This window comes from Cibotium barometz, chromosome 2 (assembly GCF_041138505.1).
Source record: "Cibotium barometz isolate CiBa-2024 chromosome 2, ASM4113850v1, whole genome shotgun sequence".
NCBI classification, from domain to species: Eukaryota; Viridiplantae; Streptophyta; class Polypodiopsida; order Cyatheales; family Cibotiaceae; genus Cibotium; species Cibotium barometz.
In genome coordinates this window covers 6,476,582-6,490,925 of record NC_141047.1, presented here as the reverse complement: position 1 = coordinate 6,490,925, position 14,344 = coordinate 6,476,582, and the positions used below count along the sequence as shown (strand labels likewise).

Here is a 14,344-nt window from a genome sequence, read left to right as displayed (position 1 = left end):
AGGTACTGAAGTGCTTGTCAAGTGGTTTAAAAGTGCTAGTCTAGACACTAAAAGTGCTTGTCAAGTGGTTTGAAAGTGCTTGTCTAGATACTAAAAGTGCTTGTCCAGGTAGTACTGAAGTGCTTGACAAGAATTTCTCAAGTGGTCTGAAAGTACTAAACATGTGCTTGTCTAGGTACTAGAAAGTGCTGGCTAACTGCTGGTGGTCAGGTAATCTGAAAGTGTTTGTCAAGGTGCATAAAGCGCTTGTCAAGTGGTATGGAATGCTTGTCTAGGTACTAAAAGTACCTGACAGGTGCTTACCATGTGGCCTCCAAGTGCTTGTCAAGTGCTTGTGTAGGTACTTCAATTGTTTGAGAAGTGCTGGTCAAGTGGTCTGAAAGTGCTTGTCTAGTTACTTAAAGTGCTTGTCTAGGTACTTAAAGTGCTTTTCAAGTAATCTGAAAGTGCTTGTGTAGATCCTAGAAGTGCTTGTGTAGGTACTAGAAGTGCTTGTCAAGTGGTCTTAAAGTGCTTGTCTACTACTGAAAGTGCTATCAAAGAGTTGAACGTGCGAAATAGTGCTTCTTAGGAGGACGCATTGTGCTAGCTTGAAAGTTAGAACTTACAACTTCTCCTCTGGGGGCATGCTATTATAGATTTGTTCAAATACATCATTTGACAATTCATATACATTAGGCTCACCTTCTACCGAGCACATCGAAAACCTGATGCATCGCAGCAGGTGGGAGTAGATAAAAGCAAGGGGCTTGTCATCCAAAAGAACGTAGGTGTCATCTTGGCCATTTACCTTGTCGTAGAAGAGTCCCTCAACGACAAATGAGTTCTTTTGAATACAGTTATGCCATTCATCCTTTTCAGATTTGATGATCAAGCGCTTGGTTTTAGTGCACTTCAAGATGTAGAAGTCTGCACTGGCTCTTCTGCATTCAGTGCGAAGTTCTGGCCAACCATCAAGGCATCACTTAGGTCGTCATGGTGACCAGCATACATGGGGGCTCCTGGTAACTCATCATCGCTGGATGCTTCTCCATCGTTTTGAACATTGAGAGTTGGTTGTATTCGCAAATACTACCACCTCTCAACGTGGTCCTTGTTTACACATCTCCTCCATTGGCCTTTCATGCACGCATGGCAAAAGTAGGACAATGGTCTACACCATAGCCCGTGCATATCTGATTGACTGTAGCCATTGACAGAGTGGAAGGATCGAGACCCTTTAATCCGCATGCAATCCCACTCTCTATCTCTGTCTACATCACCGAGCTTGACCTCCCAGAATCTACGATCGACTTTCTTCCCTGTCAATGGACATTCTTTCCTGAGGGTTGCGTTGAGGAATGCCACCACACTTGAAGCGTTATGTAACACCCATCCGTCAGATTTCAGCTGCTCCTGTGTGAGAGCTCTTTTGAGCACCACACCAACCCCATCGTGCTCGCCCTTCCCATGGCCGGATGCGAAGAAACTATGCATCATCTCAATACCTGTCATATTGAAGTATCGGGCTACAAAATAGAAAGGGCGCCTTGCTTTGAATTGTGAAGCAACGCCATCAGACCACACCCAGTGTCGCTTGACACTGCATCCTTGAGCTTTCAGCCACTCATTGTGCAAAATAAAGCAGTGCTGCACAAACAAAGTGTCGTGGATTTTGTCATCAGAGATGTAGAAGTGGCTTGTCTTCCGAATGGTACCAAGCACATCACGCAGGTACGAAATGTGGACCAAGATTGTCACCTGAGTTGAATACCAATGCATTGATTGAATTTCATTATGCACCTTGAAGGAGTAATTCTCTGCAAAATCCACTACCGACACCACTACATCATCTGGAAATTTATCCAAACACTCTTTGAATTGTTCAGCTTGCCATCTGTACTTATAATTGTGTTTGATGAAGTTTCCCAATTTGCTTTAAAGCAAGGAAGTGAAAGTCCTTGGGCTGACTTGGCGAACAACAAGATCTTTCTGAGTTTTTGCTTGACCGTTCTCATCCACTTCCTATGTAGGAACGTCGTCAAAAAGCTTGACAATCATCATAGAGATGTCATCGCTTTTTCATGTGGACACAAGGAGATCTGTTTAATGCCACAACGTTGGCATGTACCCAAAAGACATTGTCTACGGTGATAAGCATAGTCAATGGGTTTTGGGCACAATACAGACTCCCACAGGTCTGTCAAGCTTGGAAATGTGGCATTGGAGACCGCGCATTGTGCTGTTCCATCATGAGAACTGCAAACAAGGCATCTGCAACAACTGCATGGCCGGCCATGTAGCCCATATCTTCCCTCGCGCATCTGATTAAGAGCTTCCTTGAAGTAGACAAGCTGCACATGGTATTCACAGCAACAAGTGTTGCGGTCCTTCAACTTGCATATGAAGTATGGCTTTAGACCCTCAAAACATCTGAGGGAGATCCTTATGTTAGGATGAGCCACTTGGAACCACATATAGAAGTCCCTTTGTGACAAAGAAGACAAATTTAGACACACTATCAAGCATTATAAATCATTCTGAAGCAACCTATAGCATTGGTAAGTATTATGACGCACTTTTAATCAGTGTAAAGCTATGACACTCATTGGGTAAAGCTCTTAGACGCACTTAGTAGCACTTTCTGCACCTGGCAGCACTTGTAAATGGTTGTAAAGCACTATAAAGCACTCTTTGAGGATCCATTTAGATGAACTTCGAATAACATGGAATTTCTTGGAAGCACTTAGAAGCACTTGGAAACACTAGCAAACACTTAGAAGCAAGTAAAGCATGTGGAAGCACTTGGAAGCACTTAGAAGCACATGGAAGCACTTAGAGACACATGGAAGCACTTAGAGACACATGGAATCACTAGCAAGCACTTAGAAGCACTTGGAAGCACTTAGAACCACTAGCAAACACTTGGAACCACTAGCAAGCACTTGGAAGCACTTAGAAGCACATGGAAGCACACTTAGAAGCACATAGAAGCACTAGCAAGCACTAGAAGCACTTGGAAGCACTTGGAAGCACTTAGAAGCACTAGCAAGCACTAGCAAGCAAGCACTTACAAGCACTTACAAGCACTTGGAAGCACTTAGAAGCTCCTGTTATCACTTCTGAAGCTCTGTTAAGCCATTACGAGCATAAGCACTTGGAAGCATTTGGAAGAACTCTCAGGCACCTGGCAGCTTTTTGAAGCACTATTACGCACTCAAAAGCAACAAAAGGCACTTAGAAGCACACAGAAACATTTAGATGCACTTGGAAGCACTTACAAGCACTTGGAAGCAGTTAGAAGCTCTTCTAAAGCTCTGTTAAGCCATTACAAGCTTAAGCACTTGGAAGCATTTGGAAGAACTCTCAGGCACCTGGCAACTTTTTGAAGCACTATTAAGCACTCAGAAGCAACAAAAGGTACTTAGAAGCACACAGAAACATTTAGATGCACTTGGAAGCACTTACAAGCACTTACAAGCACTTGGAAGCAGTTAGAAGCTCCTGTTATCACTTCTGAAGCTCTGTTAAGCCATTACGAGCATAAGCACTTGGAAGCATTTGGAAGAACTCTCAGGCACCTGGCAGCTTTTTGAAGCACTATTAAGCACTCAGAAGCAACAAAAGGCACTTAGAAGCACACATAAACATTTAGATGCACTTGGAATGACATAAAATTACTTGGAACAACTATGAACCACTTAGAAGCACTTGTGATCACTTGAAGAAGTATGTCAAGCACTATAAAGCATGGTTAAGCAATATAGTGCACTGTCGGGCACTCAGAAGTGGTCTGAAAATGCTCAGAAGCACTAAGATGCACTCATGACTTGGAATTTCTTGGAATCACCATGAAGCACTCAAAAGCATCTAAAATCAATTGTAAAGCTTCGTAAAGCACTATAGTGCATGGTTAAGCATTGTAATGCACTGTGAGGCACTTGCAAACATTTGGAAGCATGGTAAAGCACTCTAATGCCCTATCATACAAAATTTTAGTACTGTAGCACTCTAAACCACTGACATTTAGAAATCAGTATCGTATAGAAGAGCATAACCGGATACACTATCAATCATATGCGAGCAACTCTGTAGCTCTTACAACACACTCTCAACATAGTGATATACCTGAGGCAAATTGAGTAGATGCACTCTCAACATAGTGATATACCTGAGGCAAATCGAGTAGATGCACTGGATGCAGTACATGTGCACTCTTGCCTATCCTCTTTCGAACAACATCTTTCTTGTTTGGGGAGATGCGAGTTTCCACCGACCAAAACTGAAACATGATTTCCCTGATTTCATTGGTGATGGTGCTTGCCCTATGCAATTGACGGTGACAAGAATCCAAGGGAAGTGACCCTTCCTCCGCTTCATGTTGCAGCCAAAAATTGGCCGCAATGACATTCCTTCAATGAACTCCTAAAGCCTTGGCAACTTCTCTACCACTCATTTGATTGTCAACACCAAATGCGCCATTGAGGCATGCCACGACAATAGCCCGCTTTAAAAACAACTCGTTATTTGAATGGGGTGTCTTCACCTCAGATAATGTATGACAAATGTTAGAGAAAATGAGTCTCTCAACTGTCTCTGACATGTGCTGCGACACTGAGAGCGTTGGATGACGGAGGAGCTGTTGTAAAATCTTTGTTTGAAAGCCCTCAAAAAGCCGGTTTGTTTGTTTGCGCCAGCACTGAGAAACTGCTCTGTAGATTTTCTTTGTCTCTCGCTCATCAATGTCACCATCCTCGCGCGTACGTGCCATCCTTTGAGCTTTATATGAGATTCAAGTCAATGTTATCAAAGGCCAAAGTTGGGCAACATTGTTTTGAGAAGTTGAAACAATTCTTTGTGTGCAAGTTGAAGGATATGAACACGTGCTATTGCATTATCTATGTTCAAATGCTATACTTAAAGGAAGCCATGAACCGGCCTCGTATGGAGGTATTTGGATTACATGGACCAAGTTGCAAACGTGTTTGTGAGATTTGCTATCCTTGTACAATATGAGGCAGTTATACAGCATCTCATCATGCATTCAATGGGGACACAACTATGGGAAGCTTGTCTATGTCCGTCCAAGGCCACCCAATAGCATGATTCATAAGCTGGATTACATTATGGGAAAATGTAAAAACTATGGTGTTAGGGCAATGAAATTGTGCCGAAGGGTAGAAACATGAATAGTGTTATTAAGTTATTTGAAGATATGGATGCTAGTCTGAACAAACAAGAAAAAAATAAAATCAAAAGGTATTGTCTCATAAGGAGTTTCCTATTTGTAGAATCGGGAACTTATTGTAGCAACATACTAAAACGTTCATTGTGCACAATTTTAGGTATAGATGGTAAAACAGAGTTGTTTAGAGAATGTTTGAGGAACTTCCTAGAGGATGCTATAGTTTCGGCTATGGATTTTGCTGAGAACGACACGTTCAAAGAGAAAAATGAAATCCAATCAATGCATTGGTATAATGATCAGTGCACTATTGTTATATACATCACAACAAAGAGGATAACCACATGATAAAGGAGATACATTTCTACATTTTTGATAATAAAAAAGCATGACACATTATTTGTTCAGCATTGCTTTAAACTTCATTTTAACTGGTTACAACAACAAGATGTGCATTTTGGAAGGCATTAGGTGTGGTCTGATGGCATAACACCCTTTCTGCTAGCAAAAGTGTTTTTTCACGGCGTAGTGACATCATAAAGACACGTAATTATCAACCGTTCATTGGCAGTTTTGATAAAGACTATTGAAACATTTACGACATAAAGCTTTAAAAACTAATCCCCAAAAATACAGCATGGAGGTATAAAAGTCTCCTTCTCACTTTCCATGGTACTCGGTGGGTGGGGGGTTCCACTTTATACATATGTAGCATTGCACTAATTCAAACTCCAAACATGTATACAAGAATTGGGGGGGGTTGGTGGGGCATTTGTGTTAAAGAAATGGTATTTTAAATACATGCTTGCACGCCCCCTTGAGCTATGGTATACCTTTTAAAGGACCAAGATTGCTACTATGGTTATATTCGAGTTATATTCAAACGATTAAGATAAAGATATGGAAAAACTCAAAACTATGAATATTGATGTCAAGAACATATTATTGTATCCCTTAAAAAGTTTCACAATTAAATTTATGAAACCTTTGATTAAAAGTTCACATAACCCTTTTTTGGAGTTTTATGTTTGGCAAACAAATACTTGAGTTCGAACAACTTGCTTATTTGAATTGAAACTATGTAGTTTAAGATTTGGCACCACTTTTAAAAAATGTAATCTTTCACATGCCTTTTAGAGGGACGTTTTCACTGTAATTACTCATAATAATCTTTGGTATATAGAAGCCTCCATACCTGTGCTTTTTCTTTCACACCATCAACAATTCAGCTATCCCAAGCTCCATTTAATTCTACCTTGAGTTGTTCATCCCTTCACTTTTACCACTAGTTTTACTTTGAGTGTAAGAGAGAATCCTTCAAGCTCCTTGAGTACTTGAATTCTTGCCTGTACAAAGAGTAGTTGATCCACTTTTGTGATGGATGAGCCCTCATTACTGATTTTCATAAGCCCAAAAGCTATAAGGCCCCCACATGTTAAACTTGATAATCCCCTTGACAACACATCTACCCAAATTGATTAGTAGGGTTTTGTATTTTCTTTTATAGTACTGTGAAATGGTTTAAGACCTTTGGCTTGTATGGTATAAAAGGTCATTACACACTTTATTAATAAAGCTAGCGCTCTCTCTCTCACATGCATTCACCGGAAATAGTAAACTTTTAATATGAGCTTCAGTCAAGTATAGTTAAGTTAAAAACGTTCACTGCATGCAAAGTTCATGCACTTACATAAAGCTAGCTATTGTGCAGGAAGGCTTGCTTTCGGTTCAGATGTAGACCAGAAGATTAACCAGCTGTTTAGGGTTGGTATTTTGCAGCGAGATGAAATCGAATTCGAAGCTGAAGGCGGTTGGAATCAATGATTCGACGACCACTCGCAACAACAACGTCCCGGCCTCATCGATCAGCGGAGGCGTTAATGGAGCGAATAATTACAGTTGCCAAAAGTCGTTGAAACTACAAAGCTTCTGCAAGTGGGAGACCTTGTTTTCGAAGGGGATGTTCATGTTCAACGATTGCAAACAGATGACCCTTCATGAGGGGGTGGTGGATTCGTCTGTCAAATATCGTCGCGATGCAGGAAGTCCGGCCCCCAATGAGATCATCCAACATCATAATATAACACCAATTAGACATGCCGGACAGCTTAGAGTAATTAGACACGTCGATAGCTCAAGGGAAGAGCAATTGACCGGCATACAAGCCGCTATTGCTCACTGCAAGAGTACCTCGCAGCAGCAGCACTAGACACATGAACGTCTGTAGAGGTAGACACACACACACACACACACACACACACAGAGCGCAACGTTAGCCTTGAAAATCATCAATAAACTGCCTCTAATTTGAATTGGTGTGTGTGCCTTCTTGTCTCTTTGAATTGGAGGCGCCATTGTAAGTGCGCTCTCTCTCTCTCTCTCTCTCTCTCCCCCCCTCGTGGATGTTGCTAAAACACTGTACACGAACGCAAGGAGAAGCTATCTTTCTACGATTCCAATTTTTGCTTGGATGCTGAACATGTTTTGTCTGTATTTACATCATGATCTCAAAGTCCAAGACCGTTTGAATACATGCACGCACGATACTCATACGTGTCAAAAGAAGATATTTTCTTTGTGTGAGTACTAGTAGTCTTTTTTTTTTCCCCTTTAAAATACCCTACTCACACACACACTAGATGCTATTGCTGCTTGTACACGGGAACATTTGAACCCCTCACCTAAGGACTTTCAAACTCCTTCATTACCACTGCACTAACGCACGACTCACATCTAGTATATGTGTGAGTATTATTAGGCAATACAAACGTTTATTTAGTGCACGAGTATAGATTTATGTGAGTACCAATAGGCAATACAAACATTTATGACTTCGGATATAGTGCTGAAAAACACTTTGGACATGCACTATGAACCTCTTTACATGGAGATGCACACTATTGGCACCCCTCGAACTTGAAGGTGACTAGCCCCAAGGGCCCATACTAAATTTTGTTTGAAGGACATACTATAGTTTTTCTCTAAACTCAATCTTTTTTTCTCAAGGGTAAATTTGTGTTTGTTTTTCTTTGGACTACAACATAGACTTGTGCAGCTTTCGGATTCATTTGAGGTTGTCTTAGTGACTGCTGGCATTAGCATACACTAGCATGCATCCTACTTGGTATGGTGCCAAGTTTATTTAAGATGTCTACTAACCATCTAGCCACACATGGCCACCATCCAGTGTGTAAATTAGAGGCTGGTAGGGCCAACAGATGCTCATACTTACAAAATAGAATAACCTGCCACTTGCAAAGTGACAATGACAAGGGTAAAACATTGATCATCTTTGCTCTTACAAGCATGGAGAGTAACTCTTCAATTTACAAGATTTTTGTCCAAGGCCAAGTTCACAAATAGAGAGAACCTCCACTTCATCTTCAATAATCAAGACTCTGAGGTAGATCTAGGACATACACTCTTAAGGCATTCATCTGACCTAAGATTTGCCTTCGATTATATGGAATGGCATATTAGTCCATTTGTGATGGTAACTCCTTGATTTGGATGAATGAGTGGGTGTCTTGCAACTTGGTTTGCTATATTGATTGGCAATGGCCCCCTCTTTCTCAAGTACATGGATCAATTCACCAATAACCTTACTACCACCTACTACTATATCCATTTATATGGTAGGGATGTGTGGATGTAGATGCTAATAATGGGCCATGATCCTTTTTTCGCCCTTAGGTCTTTTATCTCAAGCATGTGTACACACTCTTATGGAAGAGCACATCAGCCAATTATAATGTAGCTCCTTGATTTGGATGATGAACGGGTGTCTTACAACTTGGTTTCTTACATCCATGGTAATGAACCCCTCTTTGTCAGTAGGTTCATGGATCAATTTACTAATAACCTTACTGCCACCTACTACTATAGCCATTTATATGGAAGTGATTAGCGGGGATGTAGGCTAATAATGGACCAGGGTAAATTTTTCTTCCTAGTCTTTTTCCCTTAATGTGTACACTCACTATTATGAGTGAGTGTGTAAGTGACCTTATCATATCACTTCAATTATGCTTCACTTATTCTCCTCAATCTACTTTGAGTGTTGGCTTCTCTATAACTCTTCTTGAGTGTGTAAGTGACTTTATCATGTCATTTCACTTGCACTTCACTTATTCTCATCAATCTACTTTGAGTGTTATGATTCCCTACACCTATGCTTACTTGTTACATATGTGTGCATCTGTGTATGTGTATTGTTACTTTTGTCTCTCAACTCTAATAGTTGGTATTAGAGCTAGTTCTCTTGGATCTTGCCTACATGCTTTTCTATCATCATCACCTCCTCGAGCTACTCTTCTGACTGTCTCAAGTTGAGCTATCCTCTTTAGGTGGAGAAGGTATAACCTATAGTGTTATGTTAACTTCATTAACACTTAACTTTACTAACAAAAAAATTGATAATTTTGAGCCGTTTTGGGTGCATTTCAAGGCCCATTATATGCAATAAGATTCTCGTAGACATGTGAGAGGAGTGTGTGATTTTAAACTATCTTTGTTCAAATTTAGGTGTTGCAGTGGCAAATTTATACTGCAGTGTAGCAACAAATTGATATTGCAGTGCAGTAGCAAATTTATGCTATAGTGCAGTAGCATGAATTTGGTATGTAAACATTGTGTGCATATGCCATAAGTGTTACAGGGTCGTCATCAAGATTGTATCTTTGAGCTCATCATCATCGTCATCGACTTTTGCATCCTTGCCCCAATAACATTTCTACACTCTACAGTGTCATTTTTCATACACTTTACAGGTTTGAGACAGGTCTCTTCGTCATTAGTGATCTGCTTAGTAGCAGCAATAGGAACCATCTCGGTTACATTTAGTGAGCATTTGCAATACTTGCATTTAGTGGGAGTTGATAGTACTTGCATTCAAAGGACATTGATAGTACTTGTAGCGTTGTTGAGGTATTTGCACTTTATGTCAGAGAATCATTATTAGCAAGTTAAAATGGCAAGCAATGTTAGAGACTGAGCCTAGAAGTCTAGTACTTTGGATGGTGAGACTAGTTCATATACAACTCCGACCTCCACATCCGCACCTTTCACATTAAAATAAGACAGGTGGGATGGCAAGGATACAAAGGTACATATGTTGGTGGTACTTTCTGTGAAATGGAACATTATTTCTTATGTAAAACTACTAAGTAGGCCTAGGATATGCTTGTTATGCTTTACCATGTGCATAATGAGGCATATGTGGCCTGCTTGGGTAAGAAGTTAGAGTCTAAGCATATGAATGAGGGAGACCTAATGAATGAGTTTCTCACAAGGATCAAAGATTTCAGAGAGTAGCTTACATGTATTGATGTGGCCTATCTGGATAGTTGATTAGTGTCTGCTATTCTTACAACTTTACCATATTCATACCATGCCACTGGAAACCCTCTCAGATCACTCTAGAGGCCTCTAAATCACTACATTTCACACTAGTTTCATCTCTACATATATAACTAACCCAATAAAGTACAATTAACTACTATACTTATAATAGCTTTATTGTATTCATACCAGGTTTTTGCATGTATTTATGAGGACTATTTGGATAGTTCATTGGTGTTTACTATTCTTATAACTTTATCGTATTCATACTAGGGTTTTGTATCCACACTTTGGCTTATGATGAATGGTAACCCCAATGCCCCTGGTTTTCCCTTACATTTGATGAGTTGGTTGTAGTTCTCTTACAAGAAAAGTACAGCAAAATTAAACTAGTATACCTATGGATAGGCAATAAAATGTATTTTGTGAGATACAACTTAGAAAGAAACTCAAAAAGCAAAGGGTATACAGACTCTACCATCTAGTCACAAGGCGGATTCGGCAAGTAGAGATGTTGTCTTTGTTGAGAACTTAGTTCAGCCCATGCTTATATGTAAAAAACAATAAAATATATGATCGGTACCAAGCGATATGCACAGACAAAAACCCATAGGCCTTTGAATTGCTTGGTACTGACCTCATGACCACAAGATATCACAGTGGGGTCGGTACCAGGCGAGAATCAATTAAACAAAAATTCATAGGCCTATTAATCGCTTTATACTGACCCCATGACCAACATTGTGCAAGGTTTGTGCCTGCAGGGTTTGAACCCATGGGCAACATTCCACAAGAGGGTTAGTACTAAGAGACTTGCTAATTGCTTGGTACTAGACTTATGGGCAACGTGAGCCAAGGGGGTTAGTATATTAAGTGATATGGGACCAGAAGGACCCAATGAAACCCTGAGTGCTTTGTACAGACACTATTATCAACATTCACAAAACAGACAACAAAACATTAATAGAGGGTCTAAAAGAACTTTGAAATACCTGCAAATGGATGTAGAGGCCGATGGCATTTGGCTCAGTTTGGGGGGCATTGAGGAGGCTAATGTAGTCGGAGACTCAGAGGACGATGGATGTAGCAGCGACGGCGTTTGGCTCTTGCTATTTTGTCAGAGACTCAAAGGTGAAAAAAATAAACACATGTAAGAAAGGAGAGGAGTGAGCACATAGTACATACCATATTGACGCGTCATTAATGCGTCCAACCTTTTAAATGTCCGGCACGAGTGGTATGTTGAGAAACGTACCCGAATTCCCATTGGACTCTTCTCAAACCAGTCAAGAGCTTTGTTCCATAGTACACGATCTAAAGTCTTGGCACTTAACATGCAATATATATTAAGAGACTAAGGTTATGTAAAAGGGGAAGAGAAGGGTGTGTGTGTGAATGGACTTATGGTCCACTAGCTCACCTATTTAAAGGTGGAGCTAGAAGGCATTTTGTATGGAGCAAGAAGCCTAGTTGTATTTGAGCAACTTAATAAGCAAGATATTTTCTTGTATTTTGTGAGTCTCTCTCCTCCACATAGTTGATCTAGCATGAGCACCACGAATTCTAACATGGTATCAGAGCTTTGGTTGATTGGGCCTTTTGTAGAATAGGTCAAATTTATCACTTTTGTCTTGTGTGGAGCTGAACCTCCTGCCAGTGGAGGAGCTCTAGCAGCTCGTGGGGAGGAAAAATCTTGGGGAGCTCTCAAAAACTAAGAAAGTGAAGAGGACATCCGGGTGGACATTTTCGTACAGCTCATCAGCCGAATCGCCCTCTCTCCATTGCGACATTGCCGCCTGCGCAGGCCGACGCAGTTCCTAGCTGCCGTCAATGTCATACATGAATTCGACATCTGCAGCGCATAATAGGCTGCGTGGGCTTAGGGCTTTTGAAGCCCATAGCCTCAAGAGTCTACAACTTCATTTTTAGCCCTAATGGCTGCTCCATGCTCTCGCAATAAGAGAAAAACCAGGCGCCTACTGTTTCACTTCTCCATGAAAGCTTGCTCAAGCTTGTTTTAATAGTGATTCTCTTTCACTAATCTCCTCTTCTTTACTCTAATCACCTAAGTGCTCTTGTGAGGGCTTGTTGCTGATCCTATTTTTGAGCTTGAAGCGGTGGCCATACACCATGAGGTATTCATGAGCCTCATTCTCATCAAGCTCCATCATCAACATCATCTTCAAGTGCACAAAGCTTTTCAAAGTGTGCTTATAAGCACTAATAGTGTTGATTAATACTAATAAGGCTACTAATCCAATAGAGGGGAGTCATTCCAAAGTTTTTTAAACACTAAGAGTGTTCTTAAACACTAATGGTGAATCTAATCACCAATGCAAGTATCATTAGATGCTAGAAATGTGCTCTTAAGCATTAATCGTATTTTTTAAACACTAATGGTGATCTTAATCACCAAACAAAGTGTTCATTGACACTAATGAAGCTTTCCCCATCAGAATTAGTGGTTGGGGACAAACCCTAAGTGCTAAACCATAAGCTTAACCATCTTAATCTCCTTTTTTATGCAACATCCTTGGCTTGATTAAGGGTTGTTGCACTCTCATAAGCCTTTCTCTTTCTACTTAAGCCAAAATATCAAAATTTTTTGGTTTTTCTTCTTCATAAATCAGCCCATTACTCTCTAGTAATCTCCTTCAATACCCAATGTCAAAGGACAACACCCAAATTAAGAAGTTCTCAGGAGAGGGCTTCCACACTTGGCAAGTCCTTGTCAAGTGTACAAGATGATGTCCAAAGGTTTTTAGCCATTCATCTCTGGCACTAAGGTTATTGATCAAACTAAGGCTGAAGATATTGAAGGTAATAAGAGGGCACAAGCCATCATCATGCAGGAGAAATGGGATGAGCTTGATAAGCTCTATGGAGCTCGTGGTAAGAATTCCAAGATCTCACTTAAAATTAAATTTTTCAGCTTGGAACTCAAAGAGGGAGACGGCATTGGAGCCTTCATCTCTCACTTGAAGGGCCTTATGGCTCAACTTGCATCAGTGAATGCGAGAATGGATAAAGATGATGCAGTGGCTGTTTTGCTAAAAGCAGTCAAGAAGGTGTACCCCACCTTAGTCACCACCCTAAAAAACATACCTAATCCCACCCTTGAAGGAGTCATTTAATCTTGTCTTTATGAAGAAAAGAGGCCAAAGGGAGGAGCTAAATCTTTAAATGCAACCACTTCATCGAATATCGAACAAGCTTTGTCACATCAAGTGATCAAAGTAAGATGTGCCCATTGCAAAAAGGTGGGTCATTTGGCAAATAATTGTTGGATCAAATATCCCAACAAAATGAAATGTAACAAGTGTAAACAAACGGGACCTATCACTACTAAATGTCCTAACAAAGAGTTAGAGGCTAGCTTTGTATCAGCCTCTAACTCCACTGAGAAATTGTTTTAAATCTCAATGTAACCACACCTATATTCCTAACCTTGTACGCCTAATGTTATAAAGGCAACCTATGTCCAATACCACCTATTCCAATTTTCTTTCATAGTTGGTATTGAGGGGGGTATTAAGAGACTAAGGTTATGTAAAAGGTGAAGAGAAGGGTGTGTGTGTGAATGGACTTATGGTCCACTAGCTCACCTATTTAAAGGTGGAGCTAGAAGGCATTTTGTATGGAGCAAGAAGCCTAGTTGTATTTGAGTAACTTAATAAGCAAGATATTTTCTTGTATTTTGTGAGTCTCTCTCCTCCACATAGTTGATCTAGCATGAGCACCATGAATTCTAACAATATAGACATGGACTCTTTGCATTTTCACCTTTGCTTATGTTATACATGCATTTTAGAGTCTTTAAATCACCTGCCATGTGCCATT

At 40.4% G+C, this 14,344-nt stretch overlaps 1 pseudogene; it reads right to left on the bottom strand.

Moving 5' to 3' along the window:
* Positions 1 to 604: 604 nt before the first annotated feature.
* Positions 605 to 4,270, bottom strand: LOC147640587 (uncharacterized; annotated as a pseudogene).
* Between the last annotated feature and the right edge of the window lie 10,074 nt (positions 4,271 to 14,344).